The sequence below is a fragment of the Podarcis bocagei genome, assembly GCF_964188305.1.
Source record: "Podarcis bocagei genome assembly, chromosome: 10".
In the NCBI taxonomy this organism is placed as follows: Eukaryota; Metazoa; Chordata; class Lepidosauria; order Squamata; family Lacertidae; genus Podarcis; species Podarcis bocagei.
In genome coordinates this window covers 71,023,382-71,047,723 of record NC_138135.1, presented here as the reverse complement: position 1 = coordinate 71,047,723, position 24,342 = coordinate 71,023,382, and the positions used below count along the sequence as shown (strand labels likewise).

At 43.6% G+C, this 24,342-nt stretch overlaps 1 long non-coding RNA gene across 1 annotated transcript in view; it reads left to right on the top strand.

The window, feature by feature from the left end:
• Positions 1-24,342, top strand: part of LOC308596685 — a 40,050-nt gene that overhangs the window by 4,386 nt on the left and 11,322 nt on the right. The window contains exon 2 of the long non-coding RNA XR_014012651.1: positions 14,004-14,156. This is a non-coding gene — a long non-coding RNA (uncharacterized lncRNA). The remainder of the gene's footprint in view (positions 1-14,003; positions 14,157-24,342) is intronic.

Genomic DNA, 24,342 nt, shown 5'->3' with positions numbered 1-24,342 from the left:
CCAGCGGATGGCCCAATCTCCATTCCGATGCCCATGGCAAAGTGAAGAGATAATTCTCCCCTTCCATGCACTGCCTTTACAGTAAGACTCTGGCTCCCCCGCCCTTGTAGTTAGTTGAGGAAAGACAAGATACGTTGCTGCCAGAGGTGTTAGTGGTGCAGGGCGCCAGGGTGCCAAGTTCTGGAGGGTGCCAGGGAAGAGGCGGAGGCTGGACACAGTGCCTCCCAGCATCAGCTCGCCACCCTTGCTTGCCTCCGCCATGCTGCGCCAAAGCCTCCACCTGCCATGGCCACTGCGGCACAAAGCGGCCAGCGGAGCCAGGAGCTGCCGCATCCAGCCTCCATCTCTCCCCCGCCGGAGGAGCTGCCCTCCAGCTGCTGCCCGCCTCCTCCAGCCCTGCAAAGCTGGGCATGTCGCTGGCCGTCCTCCCTAAAAAAGGTTGGCAACTCTGGGAAACTGGGGGTGGAAGGATCTTTGCACCACGGCGCCCGATATGCTTCAGACGGCCCTGGTTGCTGCCTACCCCGTATTAAGTGCATGTCTACTTTGGGTGGCCCTTACAAATGGTGGCATGCCCCTCTAATTTCCATGGGGAATGTGTAAGTTTGGGGAGAGAGAGGAGATTTCCTCCTTAACTTTATGAGTTCTTCACCAGATAGGCGAGCTGTCCCTGGACCCCTCAATATGCATCACCGTCAACTTTCTCCGAGTCCCTTTATCTTGCCCTGGTGATGAATTCAGGGTGAAATGTGCAGAATGTGTTTTCTCACTCTCTTCTTCAGCCTCTGTGCCATTGAGAAAGCTTGTCATGGATTTAGGACAAGCCACTTTCATCTCCTGCGTCCCTGCGTCTCTGTAGCCTAGCACCCACAGTGGCTTCAGCGTCAAAGTGACACCAAAATCACTACAGTGACTTTTTTATGAGGCTGGAGGGAAATGAATGACAGGCTTCTTGCTTCCTTTCAGCCACCTGCAATTTGATCCTCACCTGCCAAGAATCATAGAATTGTAGACCCAGAAGGGACCCTCTAAAATACAGGAATCAAGGGCTACACTTGTAACTGTTTTTCTAGACTGAGCAAAAGACCCTTCCCTTCCCATCCTTTGCATCCAGGGATTGCAAGTAATAGATTATGTGATCTACTTTATTCCAGTTTCTGCTTTCTTGCATCAGAATGCAGCAGAAGTAAGCCTAAAATAAATGCCCTTTCAGCAGAATGACTCTTCCAGCTGTGCTCCGCAGTTACTTAAGCCTGATTAAGTAACGGAGGACAGTCACTGTGAAATCTGTAGCAATCTGTGAAATCTGTCTTGGAGAGTTAGGATAATTGTTTGGTGCTTGTTTGTAGAAGTTGGTCAGTGTTTTGAAGTGTGGAGAGTTTTATAGCAAAGTTGGCAAGTTGTTTCTGGGCATGGCTGAAGTGTAAAAGTGAGTGGAGCAAATTTGAATTTGCTTTAATAGTCACATTTGGGGGATATTGGAGTGGTCAAAAGACATTTGGGATCACAGAATGGTTAGTAATTCTTGAAAATAACTAAAAATATGTTAAGCATGTTTTTGGGGAGGCTACAAAAAGCTTTTGGCATCCCAGTGGGGGGTTTCTATCAGAGCAGTCAAAAACAAATTTAATGGGTCCGCCCCAAGTCATTTTAGCATCATGGCATCATAGGATTAGGTTCAGCATAAAGAAAAAAGTATTATTAATAGAAGGGTCTTACAGCTTACTATTGGATGTGTGGCTGAAATGAGTTTTGAACTATGGCTTTCTCAGTCATTGTTCTTTCTCTTGAACAGTACAATGTTTATGAACCACATAGTGAGTGAGGAATTGCTGCAAGATTCCCAGCTTTCAGCGCAATCTCTCCATCTCCATTACTGGCCCATGTTTAACTGTTGAATGACATTGTAATGAGCAACGGATTTATTGGTGCATAAGCTTTTGTGGTATAAAACACAGTTTGTCAGAAAGGTAATCAACCTGAATGGGTTGGGGCCAGGTTATCTAAAGGACTGCCTTCTTTTCCTTGCAAACAGTGTTCAGCACCAGAGGCCAAGATCCATGTTGCCCCACATCAGCTTGACAGTGTCTTCTCAGTAGTGTCACTCAGTCTGATGGAATTGCTTCCTGAAAGCGGTTTGGTTAAGCCATTGCCGTGCTGTTGTTTTAATTATTTAACTGATCTATTGTGCTGATCGCCGAAGAATTGATGCTTTTGAATGCTGGTGCTGGAGGAAACTCTTGAGAGTCCCATGGACTGCCAGAAGAACAAACCTATCCATTCTTAAGGAAATCAGCCCTGAGTGCTCACTGGAAGGACAGATCGTGAAGCTGAGGCGCCAGTACTTTGGCCACCTCATGAGAAGAGAAGACTCCCTGGAAAAGACCCTGAAGCTGGGAAAGATGGAGGGCACAAGGAGAAGGGGACGACAGAGGACGAGATGGTTGGACAGTGTTCTCGAAGCTACCAGCATGAGTTTGACCAAACTGTGGGAGGCAGTGGAAGACAGAAGTGCCTGGCGTGCTCTGGTCCATGGGGTCACGAAGAGTCGGACACGACTAAACGACTAAACAACAACAACAACAACAAAATTGTGTTAGTTTTTATATTTTTAAAATATGTTTGCACTTTTGTGTTTTTACTTTGGAAGCCACCTTGGGGGACCCTTTGGGAACTGAAAAGAGGAATATAAATGTTCTTAAATAATGAATAAATAAATAGTTGCGTAAGTCTGTGGCAGTGAAAGGAACAGTCTCCTGGCACCTTCAGACATGAGCAGGTTTATTGTGGCTAAGCTTTGGTGGAGTGGAGCCCATTTCATCAGATGCCTGAAGTGTTGTCATCACTTGATGCATATTATGTGCACATGCACACATACACATCTAAAGAAAAACATTGTCAATGGTGGAGCCAAATGGACATGAAATTTAAAGAAACAAAACTGTAGCAATTCTTTGTTAGGTTCAATGGACTGCATGTAAGATAAACACAATGACCATTCACATCAGCGATAATAGATGATCACACAGTTTATTTAGCTTTCATTATCTTTTCAAAAAGCCAGTGTAATACTCCATGGGGCAAGGTGCAGGGACATAGTGAAATTAATTTGCTAATACAAATGCTAATTCAGCAATTTCATGTGGATCACCCCTTCAAAGTACTTTTGTTGAAGACTTCAAATGCAATTCAATTGTACTGTAGATTTCTGGACTTTTGATAACGTAGCTATTAATGGCATCTGCATGACACGGTGTTCAAAGTCACTTGTTGGAGCTTGGTTGACTTTGGCATAATAGTTTTGCATGCTTTCAATGCAGTGTGTGACTTAGAAGCAAATGTGTCGTGTCAGGTGAGATGTTCGAGACCAGCACAAACAAGACTATTACTGTCAGAAATAAATACTCCTGCTGCTTTGTTGTAAGAAAACGAGAAATACATCAGACCCAAAAAGCAATTGCTCAAAATATATCCATTTCTAAGTATAAATATAAATGCCAAAAAGTTGACAAAACAAACAGTAATGTGAAAGGAGCAGCTTAACTCAGAATATGGTAATCCTACATTTCAAATAGAACCAAATCTAATGCCAGCATTTGTACTCAGCCCTAACATCAGAGTACATAGTTTTTTGCTCAAAAGAGTTTCATGGTTAATAAAGGAACTGGGCAACACAGGAGTGGCTAATCTGTTTCTTTCCAGTTGTTGTTGCACTGCAACTCCCTTCCACCCAAGCCAACATGGTGAATAGTCAGGGGTGATGGGAGACGTAGTCCAACAACATCCAGACTACATACGTAGATTGTAGTTGGGCAAATCGATTGTTTTGGATACATGGTAGTGTTATTTGTGAAGAGTATTAACTTTACAAATGCATCAAAGTGCCTTGGACCTGGTCTCATTAGGCATAACATTTGCTAATGTTCGACAGGCATCTCCTATACTTTTTTTTAATAGAAAAACCAGCATAAAGTGTTTTTACTGCAATAATAAAGCTCCACATGTTTGCATGATGATGGTGGAGGAGGCAGGGGAAGAGGCAATAGCAATTCTATTACCAAAACTCACTACGTGAAGGGAAAGATAGTCAGTAGGATGGTAGGAGACTGTGGCAAGCTGCAACAACCGGGCCTTTGTCTCCTACTAATGCCCCACCCAGCTGGCTCTGCCCAGCTGATAACTAAATCCAGGGTTTTTTTGTGTGTTTGGCCAATCTGTTAACCAAACCTTCATTAATTCTAACTTTTACTACATCCAGGAAATATGGGAAAGATCTGGCACCCAGTAATTTAGGGGAACCTCAAAAACAAGTCCTGCCAGATCTTTGTGGTTTTTTTAATAGAGTTACAAGCTGTTAGATCAGGGGAATGCTGTAGACATAGTGTATCTTGATTTCAGTAAGGCTTTTAGCAAAGTCCACCATGACATTCTTGTGAGAAATCTGGTAAAAACTGGATTGAACAAAGTAATTGTTTGGTGGATTTGGAGCTGGTTGGCTAACCAAACCCAAAGAGCGCTCACTAATGGTTCCTCGTCATCCTGGGGGGGAAAGTGATAAGTGGATTGATGCAGGGTTCTGTACCAGGCCTGTTGTTGTTCAACGTCATTATAAGTGACTTGGATGAAGGTATCAAATTTGTAGGTGACACCAAACTGGGAGTGGGTAGATATTGCCACTGAAGACTGAAGCTGAATTCAATATGACCTTAACAGATTGGAGAACTGGGCCAAAACTAATAAAATGAATGTTAATAGGGACAAATGTCAGGGGTGATGGGAGACGTAGTCCAACAACATCCAGACTACATACGTGGATTGTGGTTGGGCAAATCAGTTGTTTTGGATACATGGTAGTGTTATTTGTGAAGAGTATTAACTTTACAAATGCATCAAAGTGCCTTGGACCTGGTCTCATTAGGCATAACATTTGCTAATGTTCGACAGGCATCTCCTATACTTTTTTTTAATAGAAAAGCCAGCATAAAGTGTTTTTACTGCAATAATAAAGCTCCACGTGTTTGCATGATGATGGTGGAGGAGGCAGGGGAAGAGGCAACAGCAATTCTATTACCAAAACTCACTACGTGAAGGGAAAGATAGTAGGATGGTAGGAGGCTGTGGCAAGCTGCAACAACCGGGCAGGAAGGAAGAACCAGCTGCACAAATAGGATGGACACATGCCTTACTATCAGTACATGTGAAAAGGATCTAGGGGTCTTGGTGGACCTCAAGCTTAATGTGAGTCAACAGAGTGATGCAGTGGCAAAAAAAGCTAATGCTATTTTAGGCTGCATCAACAGAAGTCTAGTGTCCAGATCAAGGGAAGGTATAGTACCACTCTATTCTGCCTTGGAGAGACCACACCTGGAATACTGTGACCAGTTCTGGGTGCCACAATTTAAGAAGGATATTGACAAGCTGGAACATGTGCAGAGCACATGAAGATCGCCATCTTCAAATATCTCAAGGGCCTTTATAGAACTCTACAATTCTATAATTCTATGATTGAAGATTTAAGGTTTTCTCACTTATTTGGAGTAAGCTCCATGGAAAACAATGGGACTTACATTTGAGTAGACATGTATAGGATTAGAATCAGATGGTCAGAACAAAAGGAAATGCCTACTGGTAAGATCAAGAAAGACCAAAGTTGCTTCTTATATACACATTCAAATACATTTGCTTCTGGACTATTCCAGTCTAATCTGAATGGGGGAAACTGCATTAACAGCTAAATAATGCTCATATGTGGATAAGCCTTAATGTCTTGACTAGAGCTTAGGCCTTTTACTGTGGAATACTGTATATCAGATTTCCTTTCTCAATTGCTTTTGTTCCTTGGCTTGCATCCCACTTGTGATTTTCCAGACACACGTGCTAAACTGTTGTTATTAGTTTCGGCACTTGCAAGAGCAAACAGTATGTAACACTGGAAAGTCCCCAGTGCTCTGTGGTCCATTCCATTAAGTGTCTGGAAAAGCATCCACATGGATGTATAACAGGGGCCATAATCAAAATCAAAACACACACACAAAAATCTAATATAATTTGAAGGAAATAAAAGGATGTGGATTGAATGACAAAGAACCACCACTTGAGAATTTATTGTAGAAAATGGAATAAGATGCAGCAAATGTATTGGTTGCCTTATAGTTACACTGTTTCACAAGCTTGTACTTTAGAATTTTTTTAATCAGCTCAATCTTTCATGCAATACTTATTTAGGTTATCAACTTCAACTGTTTAAAAATCTGTCATTAGCATGTGCTTAATCATGTATAAAGGGACGCAGGTGGCACTGTGGCTTAAACCACAGAGCCTAGGACTTGCCGATCAGAAGGTCAGCGGTTCGAATCTCCGCGACGGGGTGAGCTCCCGTTGCTCAGTCCCTGCTCCTGCCAACCTAGCAGTTCGAAAGCATGTCAGAGTGCGAGTAGATAAATAGGTACTGCTCCAGCGGGAAGGTAAACGGCGTTTCCGTGCGCTGCTCTGGTTCACCAGAAGTGGCTTAGTCATGCTGGCCACATGACCTGGAAGCTGTACGCCGGCTCCCTCGGCTAGTAAAGCGAGATGAGCGCCGCAACCCCAGAGTCGGCCACAACTGGACCTAATGGTCAGGGGTCCCTTTACTTTTTAATCATGAATAATACTTGTCGGAAGATATAACTATAGTTTAACGTAACACCTTTAATTCTTTCAGTTTCCCTCATTTATATGCAGACAACGAAAACAAAACACATGAGCCTATGCATAGAATTCCATGCAATTTTATCTTCCTCTTAAGTAACAGGCCCTTTAAATATTACGCAAGCCACGTGCAAGCTGTCTTTCCATAGTTTAGCATTGCATGCACTCATTCACTTCTTGCCTTCCTACTCCACAATGGCCTCAACAAGAGTGGGAGCTTTTGCTTCCATTTTCAGCTATCTGTGATTCCATGTTATGTCCAAGTCTGGGCAAAACAAGGTAGATATTAACTATGGTTTATTGAAACAAGCCAACTTCAAACAGTAGTTGTTATCATATTGCGATAAAGTAGCCACAGTTCCCAGTTCAGACATAACAAGAAACTATGGTTCGTTTAAAACAGAAGTGAAAGCTTTTGATCTCATCACAGCAGTGCCAGCAAAGGAAAGGGGACAGGTTAGATGAACCCAAAGCTTGTACGTGTATTGGGTAAAGTATGGTGACATTATGTGGAACCCTGGCCAATGCATGAAGAATTCCTACATTTTTATTTCAGAAGTCTTTATCTGGAAACATATATTGCTGCTTCCTCCAATTTTCAGGAGATGGAGCTCATGTATTACAAATACCAGATTCCTCTTCATATATTTATGGTATTCTGTTTAATTTTTATTATTTCCTCACATGCACCTAACTCTTTTTGTGAGATGATTGCTATACCAAAATTTTTTTTTGAGAAAATACTCTTTGAACATTTGAAATTGCTGTACTGCTTAAACTGAGGAAATTGTAATCAAGCATATATCTAAGTTTGGTTTTCACCTTTTTTTAAGGTGCAGTACTTATAGGGAAAACAAGATAATCATTTGGAGGAAAGTAATATGTGAATGTATTTTATTCCAATGGGAGATTTAAAAAAATGCAAAGAATTGGAGTTTTGAGCATAGTTTCATGTATTTCTTAATAAGTTTTCAGTAGCTTTCATTACGAGAAACACATATCTTCTGACATTATTGGGATAGTGGAAGCGGCACATTTTGCATCAGGAGCATCCAATTGATTAATTTCCCAAGGCTTTGCACATGTGTGAGCCTGTTCCTAGTATTAAAGATTCCAGCATAGAATCCAGATGTCTAGATGAATGTATTTTTCAAATGTCCAGATGAACATTCCAGATCTGTGAGACATCTAGTGGACAAAAATTGGTTGTCATCGTCCGTCCATCCGTGTCGTCCCCCCCCCCCCATTTCAGTGTAGAAACATTTTTATTCAACATCCAGAGGATGATGTTTTCTGTTTTGAAACTCATTCATTTTTTAATGTGTTGATGTTTTGAGTTCCTGGGGGTACCCACCCCCTCCAAAAAAGGAACCAACATTATGTCCGGATCAGGTTTTGTGTCTTACTGTGTGCATACACATGTGTTTAACAGCCTGCTATTATTTTCTCTCCAGTATAACTGCTGTTTTAAGCTGCCTGAATTCCCATCTATGATTATTTTGACATTTAAACGTGCAAATTGTGACAGCCTTCTCTTCCTCACTAGCTGTGTATTACAGTGTGCGCCACCTCTCTGATATGTATAGCTGGCGGAGCTCTGCTTGCTTCCAAAAACAGATCAATTTATTTTATGCTCAGTGATTTGGGCCAGGTTGCGGAGCGATGTCGGGAATTCAAGGCAAACTGTGCTGTCTAGGCAAACATGCTAATAGTGCGGCTTGAGTCCCTCCATTTAAACACAAAATCCAACTTACTTCAACACTGGTGATGGGGCAACATCCTGCAATGTACCTGTTGGCAGTAGGCTAGGTTAGGAGACAGGTTAGCTTAAGGGGAAATGTTAGATGGCTGCTTTCATCCCTGGCATTCGACTCATTCTACCTAATGGTAAAGGTATCCCTGACCATTAGGTCCAGTCGCGGACGACTCTGGGGTTGTGGCGCTCATCTCGCTCTATAGGCCGAGGGAGCCGGTGTTTGTCCACAGACAGCTTCTGGGTCATGTGGCCAGCATGACTAAGCAGCTTCTGGCAAAACCAGAGCAGCACATGGAAACACCGTTTACCTTCCTGCCAGAGTGGTACCTATTTATCTACTTGCACTTGATGTGCTTTCGAACTGCTAGGTGGGCAGGAGCTGGGACTGAACAACGGGAACTCACGCCATCGTGGGGATTTGAACTGCTGACCTTCTGATCAGCAAGCCCTAGGCTCAGTGGTTTAGACCACAGTGCCACCCGCATCCCTCTATTAGTGTCTATGATAGAGGTGATGAATTCCTGGCCTGCTGGTCTGATCCAGCCTGCTAAGGCTTTCTCGGTGACATGCCAGACATCCTTGTCCAGTTTTCCATTGTGTTGCAGCCCAGCCAGTTTTCTTTCTCATCAGATCACCCTCATTATCTGATTAGCAGGGAGGGGTGGTCTTCGAACCCATCGTGGTACTAGGACTGAGGGGGAAAGGAGAATTATGTGCCTGTATGTGTGTCCTGTTTGTGCATATAGGCTGTATAATATAATGATTTGTCCAGCCCCTTGATTTATCCAGGGACATGATGAAGGATAAGCTTGTGGCAATTATACCGTAGCTGGTTTAACAACGTCATTTTAGCCCCAGGGAACAAACATCAAGATCAGCACCTTTCGGGAACAGTCACAACAGGAGACCTCATCAAGCAGCTTTACAGGGAAACGATGGGCCATTTTGTTTGTGGTTAACAACTGAGAAGCAGGAGATTAATTTGCAGTTTAGGGATGGAACTAGGAGGGGCTCAGCTACATGAAGCCTGCATCGCCATTAACACCAATAAGAGAAGAAAAAGAGTGTTGTCTTTGTGGCAGCCCCCTCCCCAACCCACAAGAGTCCTGCGTTGGGAGCCTTGCCAAGAACATTAGCCAAGCAAACGTGATGGGTTTCAGCTAGCCAATGATGAAAGAATACAACTCCTCCATCGTTTACCTACTGTATGGTGCATCCTTGATTGGATAAAAGTTGGTTTGTTTTAAAATGAGCTCTTCACATATTTTCAGCAATGGCTTGGCTGCAAAGATGAGTAAAGATTCTGATAGGAATCAGACCCCAACAAGGGGAGATATTTGGGATCTACAGCCACTTGAATCTGTGACAAATCCTTTTGTTGTTGTTTAGTCGTTTAGTCGTGTCCGACTCTTCGTGACCCCATGGACCAGAGCACGCCAGGCACTCCTGTCTGAAAACTGCCTCCCGCAGTTTGGTCAAACTCATGTTTGTAGCTTCGAGAACACTGTCCAACCATTTCGTCCTCTGTCATCCCCTTCTTCTTTCCCAACATCAGGGTCTTTTCCAGGGAGTCTACTCTTCTCATGAGGTGGCCAAAGTATTGGAGCCTCAGCTTCACGATCTGTCCTTCCAGTGAGCACTCAGGGCTGATTTCCTTCAGAATGGAGAGGTTTCAAATCCTTTAGGTAGGCATTACTGCCTCCAGCACTTGCCAGAGGTCATGATGGACACTCCAGAGAATAAGCAACAAAGAGCTTAACTGATTTCTTTTCACATAAGGCCCCAGGCAACATTATCAGATGCAATGAAATGTTTTCTGCAGCTGTGTGTGTGTGTGTATGCAAACAAACACACTTGTGGATTTTGTAAGCACGCTGGGGCCAGATGACTGTGAGGTGCAGTTTGTGACTGTTCTGTCCAAGCAAAATTAAGCACTGTGATATTCACAACAACAGTAGCGCAAAACAGTTGCCCCCTGTCCGTTATTCCACTTTCTGAAAATCCTCAAGTTCTTGCATTATAAAGCTCAGTGGATTACTGTCCGTATATTCGACTGCTTTGTCTACTCCATCTTATTTTCTCCTTAATACAGTGAGCCAGAACACATATTATCCTCTGTTAAAATAATAGCAATCTTTAGATATTTGAAATGGCAGGAAATCAGCATATTAAGATACTGTAAACAAGTTCTTAGTATATTATGCCAATCAAGTTAAAGGTCCCCACCTGCTGGGAAAGATGAGACTCAATATGGTTTCTGCTGGTAAAAGATCTCTTGTGGTTTTGTATTACACTGTTAATGTGCAGGGTCAACAAGCATGGCGTGTTCTTTCTTTTTTGAGCCTTTTATCTGCCAAAGTCCATTAAGCTTATAGGAAGCTAGATATGATCTGAGGAACTTCATGACATATGAGCCTGTTCATAATTTCCCAAAGCTTGTCCGTGATTCGAATGCACATGATTAAGAGATAACTTCTCTTCTTGAAAGGTGTTTTTAAGAATCGGAATAAACCATAATACACTTCTCTCCTTCCTTTTGAATCTTAAAAAAGTCTCAATCTAAAAAATTAAAAAATGTCTCGATCACATTTTCGGAACAGCACACACTGAAATTAATATATTGTTATAAAGAGGCCTAGCCTAGGAAAACGTTGGTAATTTAAGGAGCAGATGGAGGAAAACCTGTTTCTCTCCGCTGCACTACTTCAGACTGCAGGTGGAGGAATCATGTACATGAATGCTCTTCCACTCAAATAAATCCCTGCCTGGGAAATTTAGATACCAGAGGAAAGTGGCCTTCCCCACAGCAGCTACTTTTCTATATTTGTATATGTATTCAGATCATAGCTGTCAACTGTCCCTTATTTGGCAGGAAACTCCCTTATCCCAGCGCCTATCTCCCTATGTCCCGCTGCTGTCCCTTACTGATGATGCCCCTTAAATTTCCCGGGTTTCAAAGGAAGCAGCTCCTCTCCCTCCCTCCCTCCCTGCCAGCCAGGGACGAGGGAGGCTCCAACTGTGTTGCTTGACCAAGGTTTTATCGAGAATGTATAACTTGCTGCTTAAGTGGAATACACAGGATGAGACAGTTAAATCAGCCATGATAAAGTGGGTCAAGACATTGGTTACAATATCATGTCTGAAGACTGGGAAAGATTATGGACCACCGGTATGAAATTTACGGCATGTAATGCCTTGAAAGAAAACATTATGAAAATGGTATACAGGTGGTACATGACCCCAGTCAAGCTTGCTAAGATATACCATTTGTCTGATAACAAATGTTGGAAGTGCAAGGAGGCTGAAGGAACATTCTTTCACCTTTGGTGGACTTGCCCAAGAGTGAAGGCCTTCTGGGAAATGATCTACAACGAGTTAAAAAAGGTGTTTAAGTACACCTTCCCTAAAAAACCGGAGGCCTTCCTCTTGGGTATTGTCGGCCAAAAGGTTTTAAAGAAGGACAGAACGTTTTTTATGTATGCTACCACTGCAGCAAGAATTCTGATCGCCAAATATTGGAAGACTCAAGATTTACCCACGCTGGAAGAGTGGCAAACGCAACTGATTGACTACATGGAGTTGGCCGAAATGACTGCCAGAATCCGAGACCTGGGAGAAGAAGCAATGGAGGAGGACTGGAAAAAATTTAAGAATTATTTGCAAAAACTTTATAAGTTATATGAACTATAAAATGACGCATAATTTGAAATGCTAGCCCCAGCAATGAGAGTGTAATATTTATGAAATTGGATAACAATATTGAAGGGATCAAAGTTTAAATGTTAAAAAGGATAATACATTTTGTTTTTAGAGTAAATAGACAATAAGGGATTTAAACTTAAATTGCAATTGAAAGTACCAAAGAAACACATGAAACAAGGTTACAATTTGCTGATAAATTTATTATTAAGAATGCATTGTGCGGGAGACGTGGGGAAGTTCGATGGAAAGTTGGAATAAGCTGTTAAAGGGTTATGATCTTTTGTATCTTCTTTTACATTTTTCTTTCTTTTTTCCTTTTTCTGTTTTCTGTCTGTATCTGAAAAAATGCAATAAAAACTATTAAAAAAAAAAAAACAACTGTGTTGCTTGGCTGCCCGGCCCGCCCCCCCCCCGCCTCCTCTCACCAGCCTCGGCCCCCGGGAGCCCCTCCTCGCCGGGACTGGCGGGAGCCTCGGGCCCTTCCGCCACCATCCTCCTTGCAGCTGCCAAACTGAGCATCTCTGCCTGGGGCCTCCCCTCTGCCCGCCGCTGCCGCTCCCGCTAGGCCATACTGCGGCTGCGCCGTCGAAGGACCCAGATGACATGGGCAGCCTGGCACGGTCTATGAATTGCTGAGGAGCCTTGAGAGGAGAGCGAGGGCAACAATAGAGAAAGCAGTTCAGAGAGAGGAGGAGGAGGCAGGTGTTCCAAGGGCTAACCATAGCGGGGGAAAGTGGAGGAAGGACCGCAAGCGCTTCTCCCATAGATTTGCAGTGGTAGACTAGCATAGATGGTCTGATCTGCGGGTTTATTTCAGGTGCTGTTCTCCCCTGCTTCCTCCCACCCCACCTGATGGAACTGAGAGCTGCAGATGGAGCACGAGAGAAAAGATACAGAACTGCAGCAGCATCTTCGTAGCTTGGACTTTGTTTTGCGTGAAAAGTGGTTGCTGCTTGTAGTTATTTAATTGCAGTGTTTCATCAGCTGGTGTCTTGAGCAGCAACCTCTGGAAACGAAGGGCTAAAAACCAGCGCTGCTCTCCCAAATCATCTGGTTCCTTTTAACTTCGTATTTCAGCTGGTTGACTAAAATCCCTTATTTTGGCTGCTGATCCCTTATTTTCAAGGCTGCTGGCCCCTTATTTTCAAGGCTGCTGGCCCCTTATTTTCAAGGCTACTGGCCACTTATTTTCAAGGCTGCTGGTCCCTTATTTTCAAATCTGTAAGTTGACAGCTATGATTCAGATATGTGAGCTCACACCTGCAGTCTAAAGGGCTACCTCTCAGAAGGCGATTTACCTAGCAGTTGTTGTATAAGAACTAGGCAATATAATCACTAAGCACCTTGAGCAAACAAAACAGATAAAGCTGCTGAGCTGTGGGGTAAGGAAAAGCACCGTGCTTGGGATTTGGCAGCTATATCATCACACACACATATGCAAGCCTTTTCTGTTAAGTTCTAACCTGCCATCTTGTGACATACCCCACCCCGATGTTCCCTCTGGTTTTCTCGGATAAATTATGGCAACAAGAAATGCCAGCCCTGCAAGCAGGAGTGCTTAGAAACAGAGAAATGTGTGTGGCAATGAACGGCTGAAAAGGCTGAAAGAAAATATTTGTGCTTTAAATACTAGACCGTAGTTTTGTGGTGAAAAGACACAAACAGATTTATCAATCGACTGGGGAAATGTATTGCTTTCATTCTCTCTCCCACAGCTCTTTCAATAAAGCCCTTAAGATTATTGTTAAATACCTGAAAATATGTGAGTAATATCTAGACCTTTTTATAAAAAAAACTAGCAGGGGTTGGGTTTAAAGGGCAGAGGGGGCATTTTTAATAGTTTGCTGTACTCTTTCAGGGCCAGCCCAAGACATTTTTCTGCCTGAAGCAGAGCAGAAAATGGTGCGGACACATCTCAAGAAAAATCTGTGTGGTAGTCAAGAGCAGCCGAGTAATTTTGGACCTGAGGTAAAAAAATCCCACAAGGATCGATCCCCCACCCATCGTGACGGTAAGAATAAATAAATAAATTGTATCATAGCCGTTTGCCTCCCATTCATGACAAGCAAAAGCAGTGGCCCGAGGCAGCCACCTCATCCGTCTAACGATAGGGCCGGTCCTCACTTCCTTCATCCTGTCTGCTGTATCCCATCTGTGCTTCCATTGCCTGAGTTCTTCAGGGTGTGGGTGTGGTGAGGGTGTGGATATAGATTCACTGGAAAGACCTGGTTCAAAAATCACCATTCAGACATTAGAAACACTTGGACCAATCACTCACTCTCTCAGCCTATTCTGCTTCACAGGATTGTTGTGAGAATAAAACATATGCACTAACCTGGGTTCTCTGTGGGCCACTGGTTTAAAAATCAATTAAAACACCATGGTTCTGAACAAAATAAATGCACCTAAATTGACTGAATGTTTGTGAGGTGAATTCAAAATAAGCCCAGTATTACAGTCATCAAATGATAAAATCTGTGTTTCTATTGAAACCAGTTTGATTTCCCTGCCTTCCTAGTTCCTAAACCTCAAATTCCCATGTCATTTTAGAAGCCAGATACAAATTAGGATGAATTGGAATCTGAGTCACTCCAGTGCCTTTAATGCAGTTCTGTTGCATTGGGCCCATGAAGATTTGGATTGTAGACAAGCGTTAAAGCTTGCATTAATACTAAACAAGGTTTAAGGCTGTATGATAGCAAATATAGACACATTATTATGGTAAAAATTCCAGAAAATAGAAGTGGGGGGAGGGGGAAATCGAAGCCTGCCTAGATAGACGCGTAACCCCCCCCCCAATTGTTTATTTTGTTATTCACTAGCACCTTTCTGAAATGCCAGATTATAACCTTAACAATGTAAAAACATATTGGTTTTTTATTAGTTTATTGTTGGTTTTTATTGGAAGCTGAATGCCTTGGCTCCCAAACAAATTGGCTCCCAAATGATCGGAACCTGGAAGTGAGTGTTCCAGTTTTTGAATGATATTCGAAAGCCGAACATCCGGCGTGGCTTCCGCGGCTTCCGCGGCTTCCGCTTGGCTACAGGACACTCCTGCAGGCAACTGGAAGCCACGCTTTGGTTTTCGAATGGTTCTGGGAATTGAACGGACTCCTGGAAGGCATTCTGTTCGAAAACCAAGGTACCACTGTAATTTAAAGAAAGCCACATTGTTTTCATGATGCTACAGTTTGAATAAAAAGCAAGAAATAAAAATGCAGGGCTTCGTAAAGCATCATGTTTTCCTACATTTAGATGCCACCCAGCATCCAATTGGCATGGTAATATTGCATTTTACTTTGCTCGTCCAAACTCCGAATTGCACATCAGAAAACAAATATTTTTGAACTTTGAGATAGAGTCTTAGATGAACTTCTAATATATCAGAAGGATAGCATTCAGAAAGGCCTTGACTTTTCAAGAGAGCCTTGACTGGGCATTCTGCCATTTTAATAGAGAAATACCAAAGAGGTGAACCTTGCAACTTGCCAAATATGTGGAGACAGTTGGACACTCCTGTGAACTTCATTCCCATGTTTCCACATCTCACTCTCTTGCTTGCTAGGCTCCATACATATTCTAGCAATCGTGCGTTATATTGACTTTTGCATGATGGAATCAACCCATTTACTTTCCCACCTATTAGCAGAAGGGGGATATAACTCACCATAAATGAGTTTTGACAGGACCATTGATTTCCTGACTGAAGAAATAGGTGTACCTTTTCATTTTGTCTACCTTGTTGCCAGTATCTGCGCTCCAGTTGTCTCAGAGGATCAACAGAAGGTCTCTTCTATGGTTATGACTGGGGCTGTGGTTTGTCAATTAAATGGCACAGCACAGCAGGATTTAGGAGAACATTGCTCACGGGGAGCCATGTCTGAGAGCTAGAAACCGAGCTGTAGGAACGCTTTCCCCACTTGGTGCTCCTCTGCCGGGAACACTTGTCAGTCACGAGGAACTGAAAATAGCAGAGTGAGCTCATAGTGCAGATGCTAAAAATATAAGGGAAAAGATAGCCAACAAGTGCTCTGGGTTATGGGGTTCTAAAGCAGGCAGACGAGAAGCCGCAGGGAAAGTCAAACTCAGTAGTGTCTCAAATTTGGTTTCACATTCTGTACTTGACAGAATGAAACTCTACGTTGCCGATAGCTTGCTACAAGTCATGCGGAGCAGAAAAACTTGTAGAAGCAGATTTGTTATAATTTATTATAAAAACTATAACCCATCCTTCAAATAGTGTCTCAGGGTATGAATAATAATAATAATAATAATAATAATAATAATAATAATAATAATAATAATAATAATTAAAAAAATTATTATTTATACCCTGCCCATCTGGCTGGGTTTCCCCAGCAAAATGATAGTACAGTAAAAGCATTTAGAAAGCATAAGCACAGAAGTTAAAAGAAATGGGGTTTGAAACCTAAAGAAGAGCAGCGTACAAACTTCATACCAATAAAACGGTTTTAAACTGAAATTATTATCATTATTATTATTAATTTTATTTATATCCTTTCCCCCCCCCCCCCCACAATCTGGCTGGGTTTCCTCAGCCACTCTGGGGAAGGTGTGGGAGGAAAGAACAAAAAGGAGAGTTCTTTTACTTTGTTGTAGAAGTTGCTCAGGATTGAGCTCCACACTGGAAATATATCCTAAGCCAAAGGAGTGCAGCGTTGTGTGGATTTCAGTACAACAGAATTAGCAAAATTTGTGCTGTGAACTTGGCAAATGCAGTTTACATGTAAAATCAGAAGCATGACTTAATGGCAAGTACTGTACGTACGTTATGGAGAAAAGTTTCTTGAAAATAAAGGGAAGACCAATCCTAGCATAGTTCCAGTAATTCTACTGGAAATTCTTTAAATGGTAAGATAACAGTCACAGATCTTATGTTTGACTGCCAAGAGATGGAAACTAAGAGAAAGCTTATCTATTCATAAAGTGATTTTTTTGGAGGGGAGGGGTTAAATGTGTTGTCAGGTAGACGAAGCTTTTGCCTTCTGCAAAGTGGGTGTTTTGTCATTGGTAACACAGCTGGCTTGGCGACAGATACAAAAGTTTTTTACCATCAGTGAAATGGGTGGTTTGTGACTGGTCATGTATGGGTTAGGGCAGGCATGTCCAAAGTCCGTTTCAGAGGCCTAAACCCTAAAAAAAAACTCAACAACTTTGGGGTAAAATCCTTAAAAAAGGTAAACAACTTCAATTCTAAAACAAGGGCAACAACTTTGGTCTGCCCTTTGGTCGGCCTTCACGGCCCTTCACTTCATCAAATCTGGCCCTCTTTGAAAAAAGGTTGTTGTTTTTTTGCAAAAAAATTATTAGTTTTTACAATATCAATGACAAACAAAAACATAAAACAAACAAAACATAACAAACATAAATCATAACCTTATTGAAAATAACAGTTATTTACTTTGTAAAACGACTTCCTTGTTTCCCCTTAGTTGAATTTCATTGCATATCCTTATAACGGTTTTCCAAATCCCAATTTTAATACAGTACCCTTTAAATTAAACATTAACATCTTTAAATCTTCTCCTTCTTGTATTAAACGTATTATTTTATCAGTTAACATAAATACAATCCTAAGCCCATTAAGTATCTGGATGCTATTTCCAGTTATTTTAGCTTAACAAATTTAGCTAAATAATCATTACATTTCTTCCATTCTTTGTGGTGTTCCTCCTCCTTCTGGTCGCGGACTCTTCCGGTTAGGTTGGCTAGCTCCATAAAATCCATCATCTTCATCTGCCATTCTTCTACTGTTGGTAATTCTTGAGTTTTCCACTTTTTAGCTAACAAAATACGAGCCGCAGTTGTGGCATACAAAAATAGATTAACATCTTTCTTGGGCAATTCTGAACCTGTTATTCCAAGAAGAAAGGCCTCTGGTTTCTTTATAAATGTATATTTCAACATTTTTTTCAATTCATTATAAATCTTTTCCCATAAGTCTTTCACCTTGGAGCAGGTCCACCACATATGAAAGAATGTTCCTTCCTTTTCTTTACATGTATTATCACAATTATGATACATCTTTGCTAATTTTACAGGAGTCAAATACCATCTGTACATCATTTTCATAGTATTTTCCTTTAACAAAGTACATGCGGTGAACTTCACCCCTTTCTTCCACAATCTTTCCCAGTCCTCAAACATTATGTTATGTCCTAAATCTCTTGCCCAATCTATCATCACCGATTTAACTTGTTCATCTTTCGTATGCCACTCCAGCAAAAGCTTGTACATTTTAGATAAGTTTTTACCTTCAGTATCTAACAACTCCATCTCCAACTTAGATTTTTCCAAGGCAAAACCATTTTTCTTATCCTGTTTATACCTCTTTGAAAAAAGTTTGGACACCACTGGGTTAGGGTTAGGGTGCAGTAGCAGCCATTTTGTGATATCTTTATAAATGACTTGGATGAAGGAATTGAGGGGATGCTCATCAAATTTGCAGATGACACCAAGCTGGGAGGTAGTGAATGCCGCAGAAGACAGAATCAGAATTCAAAATTACACTAACAGATTGGAAAACTGGGCCAAACTAACAAAATGAATTTCAGTAGGGACATATGTAGGGTTCTGCACTTAGGCAGGAAGAACCAGATGCACAAATAAGATGGGTGACACCTGGCTTACTAGTAGTATATGTGAAAAATATGTAGGGGGTTTTAGTGGATCACATGATTCTAGGTAGCATCAACAGAGGTATAGTGTCCAGATCAAGGAAAGTAGTAAAGGTAAAGGTACCCCTGCCCGTACGGGCCAGTCTTGACAGACTCTAGGGTTGTGCGCCCATCTCACTCTAGAGGCCGGGAGCCAGCGCTGTCCGGAGACACTTCCAGGTCACGTGGCCAGCGTGACGAAACTGCTCTGGCGAGCCAGCACCAGTGCAGCACACGGAAACGTTACCTTCCCACTATAAAGTGGTACCTATTTATCTACTTGCACTTAAGGGTGCTTTCGAACTGCTAGGTGGGCAGGAGCTGGGACCAAACGACGGGAGCTCACCCCGCCGCGGGGATTCGAACCGCCGACCATGCAATCGGCAAGTCCTAGGCGCTGAGGTTTTACCCACAGCGCCACCCGCGTCCCTAGGGAAGTAATAGTACCACTTTATTCTGCCTTGGTCAGAATACCGTGTCTAGTTCTGGGTGCCACAATTTAAGGATATTGTCATGCTGGAACGTGTGCAGAGGAGGGCAGCTAAGATGATCAAGGATCTAGAAACCAAGCCTTACGAGGAACAACTGAAGGAGCTGAGTATGTTTAGCCTGGAAAAGAGGAGACTGAGAACAGCTATGATAGCCATCTTCAAATATCTCAAGGGTTGTCACGTGGAAGAGGGAGCAAACTTGTTTTCTCCAGCTCTGGAAGGTAGGACTCGAACCAATGGCTTCAAGTAACAAGAAAGGAGATTCCAACTAAACACCAGGAAAAAACTTTCTGACGTTAAGAGCTGTTGGACAGTGGAACCATCTCCCTCTGGAGTTTGCGGAATCATCTTCCTTGGAAGTTTTTCAGCAGAGATTAGATGGCCATTTGTCATGGATGCTTTAGCTGAGATTTCCCTTGGGGTCCCTTCCAACTCCACAATTCTAAGATTCTATAAGAGCAGCCCAACTTTCTGTTCTCCCAGAGGCCAACCAGATGAGAAGACCACCAAGCAGGGAGTGAAAGAAGTATGTTCCTGTCTGCCCCAAATTTGCAATGGTGACAACATACACAATTCTCAAAATTCCAAATGAGCCCATAGATTCAAGAGGTTGTGGAGCCCTGTTACACAGGAAGAAAGTTGTTAAGCTACAGGAATGCAATTTGCATCTTGCTAACAGGCCAACTCCCTGAAGGCAGAATCAAACAGTATCCCTGCTAAAGTTTTCTCTACACCGCAAAAAAGTTGACTTTCAAGTATAGTAATACCTGTATTATTGTCCATGGAGAACACCGTGTAAATGAACTGTTAGGAAATTGTGTGCACACCCTCTTCCTGTGTCACCTGGGCAGGGCTTTGCCTGAACATATCTGTAATGGGTATGAGTTACTCGTGCGTAAACTGGTGCCTTTCTCGGTTAATTTGCCTTGTTAAACCTTTCTGACTGCACAGCCCCTTCTCATGGTGGCTGCCTCAGTCACTGGCAGAATCCGTCAGTGGGCATTTCTTGAACCTCTTCCAGCATAAAAGTTGTTTGACACCCAGTCTCCTCCTCCTCTCACTGCGCGGGAGTCTTCTGCGCAGGGAAGGCGTGGGCAGCGGAGGACCTGGGCTCTCCTCACTGATGTCCAGTGAAGAGTCCTGGAGCCCTCTCTCCACTTCCCCCGTCTGCCCCCCTTTATCCCTGGTGTTGCGCTGATTGGCTTCCCCCTCTACTGAGCTGTTTCTCCCCCTGCTGCTGGGTCCTTCGCCAGCATCATCTGGGAGCCTCCCCTTCACCTCTCGCTCCGATGTCAGTTCCCTGACAATATCTTTTGGCAGAATGCATTATACTGAGTCGCCACTTCTGTGGTTACTTGCTGGAAGGAATGGTCCAAAGATTATTCATGTATATTATCTTATATCTTTTTATTTGGATGTAGAAATTTACATGGTTACCATCTGTTGAAAGACTGCCACTGTTGTCTGCTTCAAAAAGAAAACAAGTTGTAGCCTTCCAGGTTATATATGCGCAATGCTCTCCATTTCTCAATACCTACAAGGGCAGGCCTATACCTCAGTCATGCAAACAAATCCAAGTTCTGTTGCCTGTGGGGAGGAAGTTGGACCTATCTTCCATTAAAGCACATACAGGGAACCCCCCTTTACACACATTCAATATGAGTGTGACTATGTATACGTGCTTCGCCTGAAGCGAATTTTTAAAATCACCAAAACGGCCCCCAGAAGAGGCACAAAGAAGTCAGAAAAGGCGCAAAACATCACCTAGCAATCCCATGGGCCTTTGCATTTGCAATCCCAACCAAGAGCCCTTCCACTGACCATTGAAGCCTCTGGAGAGCTGGAGTTTGAGGAAAGTTGGGGGAGAGTGAATGTGTTGGAGTTCTGGGAGGAATTTCTTTGAGATGGCACCTAAACACACAGCACTGTCATCTTCCATGGGTGATGACAAACCCAAGAGGCAGAGAATGGTGCTCACGCCGGAGAAATCGGAAGTGCGGGACTGTTTGCAAGCCCATGCGCTAAACCCTGTCCCCAGTGCCCACCACACCCCCAAAAGATGAGACATGACAACAATGTATGGGTTCATAATAAGTGTAATTTTAATAAGGTTATGATTTATGTCTGTTTATCTGTTTGTTTGTTTGTAATTTTGTGAAAATCAATAAAAATAAATTGGGGGGGGGGAAACAATGTATGGGTTCAAATTAGGCCACAACTTTATTTAATTGCAGCTGTAGGAACCTTGGCTTAGGATTGGAAGGTTTCCCTCTCATACCCATCGGGGGCTGAGGATGTGCAGGTGTTGTCGGAGGGGACTGGAAAGCGCAAACTTACCCAGCATGCCCTCCCACTTCACCTAGCCGGGAGTTTGACCTATATGCCGCTGCTTTGGGGCCAGTGACTCCCGCAACAAACCCTTTAACGGGCCCTGTAAACCCCGCTGCATGGGGGTGCATCAATATGCTGCCCCCAACTATAGACTATAGAATACCGACCAAGGCCTAAAACCGCCACCCGAGACCCTAACTAGGGTTTCGCCGCAAGATACCTACAGCTGAACATCCTCTCCTACTGAGGACTAGACCCTGCCACCCACCAATCCCTGAGGCTCTAGTGAGTTTGTGGCCTATCTAAGCACTGCTGGGGGAGGAGTTTGGACCATAGGATGGTCGTTGCCGGACTTAGGGCATATCCCTCCAAGTCCGCCTTCACAGATCTGTGCTGCTTAGGCAACTGTGCACCCCATCGCATGCCTCGTTGTCAAGGTTAGGCCCCCAGACATGGGAGGCAACAGGAGTTGTGCCCAGTGAGCGCTGCCATGCCCCCATGTCCCAGACTTCTGTGCAGGGCACACCGGCAACCAAGTGAAAGGGAAAACAGTAAATGAAAATACAAAGAGTGACCTGAACCTGGGACGAGGAACATTGGCCCCTTATGCTGGCCCTTGTCCCACCCCCCAGCATACGTGGCATCAAGATTTGGGAGGCAGTGGCAGCGAGTATCTGTACACCTACAATTGCCAAGGTCCCCAGCTATGTGTGAGACAAGGCACATGAGGCACTGTATCTGTGGCTAGAGGACATGGACTGCCAGCATATGCCCATCAATGGCAGCGCCTTGAGAAAGAAGGCACTTCAAGGTCCCTGCAAAGGAGGTCAGCGGCAGTTGGCTGGCCCGCTTCAAACGACACTTCAATTTGAAGAACATCGAACTGTATCTGCAGACCAAGCATGCCCTGAGCAGCTGAAGAGACAAAAGCACCCGCTGCTCATCGCCATGTTCCTCAGCAAGACACCATCAACCCCATCTGACCCACAGCCAAGCACTTTGGGGTACTGGTCTAGCCCGCTTGTTGTCGTTTGCAACCTGTCCTCTAGTGATGAGGAAGACAGGGCCACCTTTCGTGTCCGTCCAACATAGGGCTGTTGGTTTTTTCAAGGCTTTCCAGAGGTTAGAAGATGTTTGCAGGTTTTTCCAACAGGTGCTCCAAATACAGTGGTACCTCGGGTTACAGACGCTTCAGGTTACAGACTCCGCTAACCCAGAAATAGTACCTCGGGTTAAGAACTTTGCTTCAGGATGAGAACAGAAATCATGCTCTGGTGGCTCGGCGGCGGCAGGAGGCCCCATTAGCTAAAGTCGTACCTCAGGTTAAGAACAGAGCTTAACCTGAGGTACCACTGTACAATAAAGCTGAGCATAAAAAGTTAAGCTGCCTATTTAAAAGGTGGAATGAGTTCATACGCCTTCCACCTTGTAAGGTAGGATAGACTGCAACAGACCCTGTTCTGTCACCCACTTGCAGGGATTTGGGATCTGAGCAAGGCAAAAAGCACGCTACTTCATAGGTTTTCTTAGAAGGGAAACTGTAATGAACAGCAAGCCTGACCTTTAGTCGCTGGGATCCCCTTTGCAGCAGCAGATGAGTCCTAGGCAAAGTTCAGAGACTTGCCTGGCCTGCTTTTATGCTCAGTTAGCTCAGTTTGTAGGGACGCAGGTGGCACTGTGGTCTAAACCAGAGTCTAGGGCTTGCCAATCAGAAGGTCGGCGGTTCGAATCCCCGCGACGGGGTGAGCTCCCGTTGCTCGGTCCCTGCTCCTGCCAACCTAGCAGTTCGAAAGCACGTCAAAGTGCAAGTAGATAAATAAATACCGCTCCAGTAGGAAGGTAAACAGAGTTTCCATGCGCTGCTCTGGTTCGCCAGAAGCGGCTTAGTCATGCTGGCCACATGACCTGGAAGCTGTATGCCGGCTCCCTCGGCCAGTAAAGCGAGATGAGCACCGCAACCCCAGAGTCATCCATAGCTGGACCTAACAGTCAGCACAGTAGCAGATTCTGGTCTCAATTCTGCCCATCACACAAAGAACAAATAATTGTTGGCATCTAGAGAGCTTTGAGGCATGGTTCTTTGGTCAGGGGCTTGTACAGGGAAGGAGGAGGGTTAGGCTTTTGCCACAAAGGCACATGGCATTTCCACGTACTAGTAACACCTTGTCATAAATCCTACACATGAAATTGCACCGCTGGTCTCAAGAAACTCGACGAAACTAGACCTAAGTACAGCACATGATCAGCACTCCTTTTGCTTTACAGGAAAATAAGGGTGCTCTATTCCAATTTAATTTTAAAAAGCAGCAGCCATATATCTGCACTTGTGCAGCTGCGTCAAGGTGAGGGTGATGTAGGATTTCACAGGGAAAAACATTCATTTTTGAGTTTACATCTCAGACAAGCGCTATATGAATCTAACACAGGTACAAATTTTTGGCTCTATGGAAGAAAAGACCATTTGAACCCAGTGCTGGCTTCTGAAGGGACAGTGGCTCCAAAGTCGCACACTGAAGTCTTTATCAGAAGATGGCAGGGAATGAGCCTGGGACCTTTGTCATACAATGCACATTCTCTAGAAGAACTACAGCACGTTCGCAACTTGTGCTTGACAGAGGTTGAAGATGCTTAAAGCAGACATTTCCCGAGTCCTCAGCTTACTGTTTTGCTAGCTACACACCATTTTAGAAGTATAAAG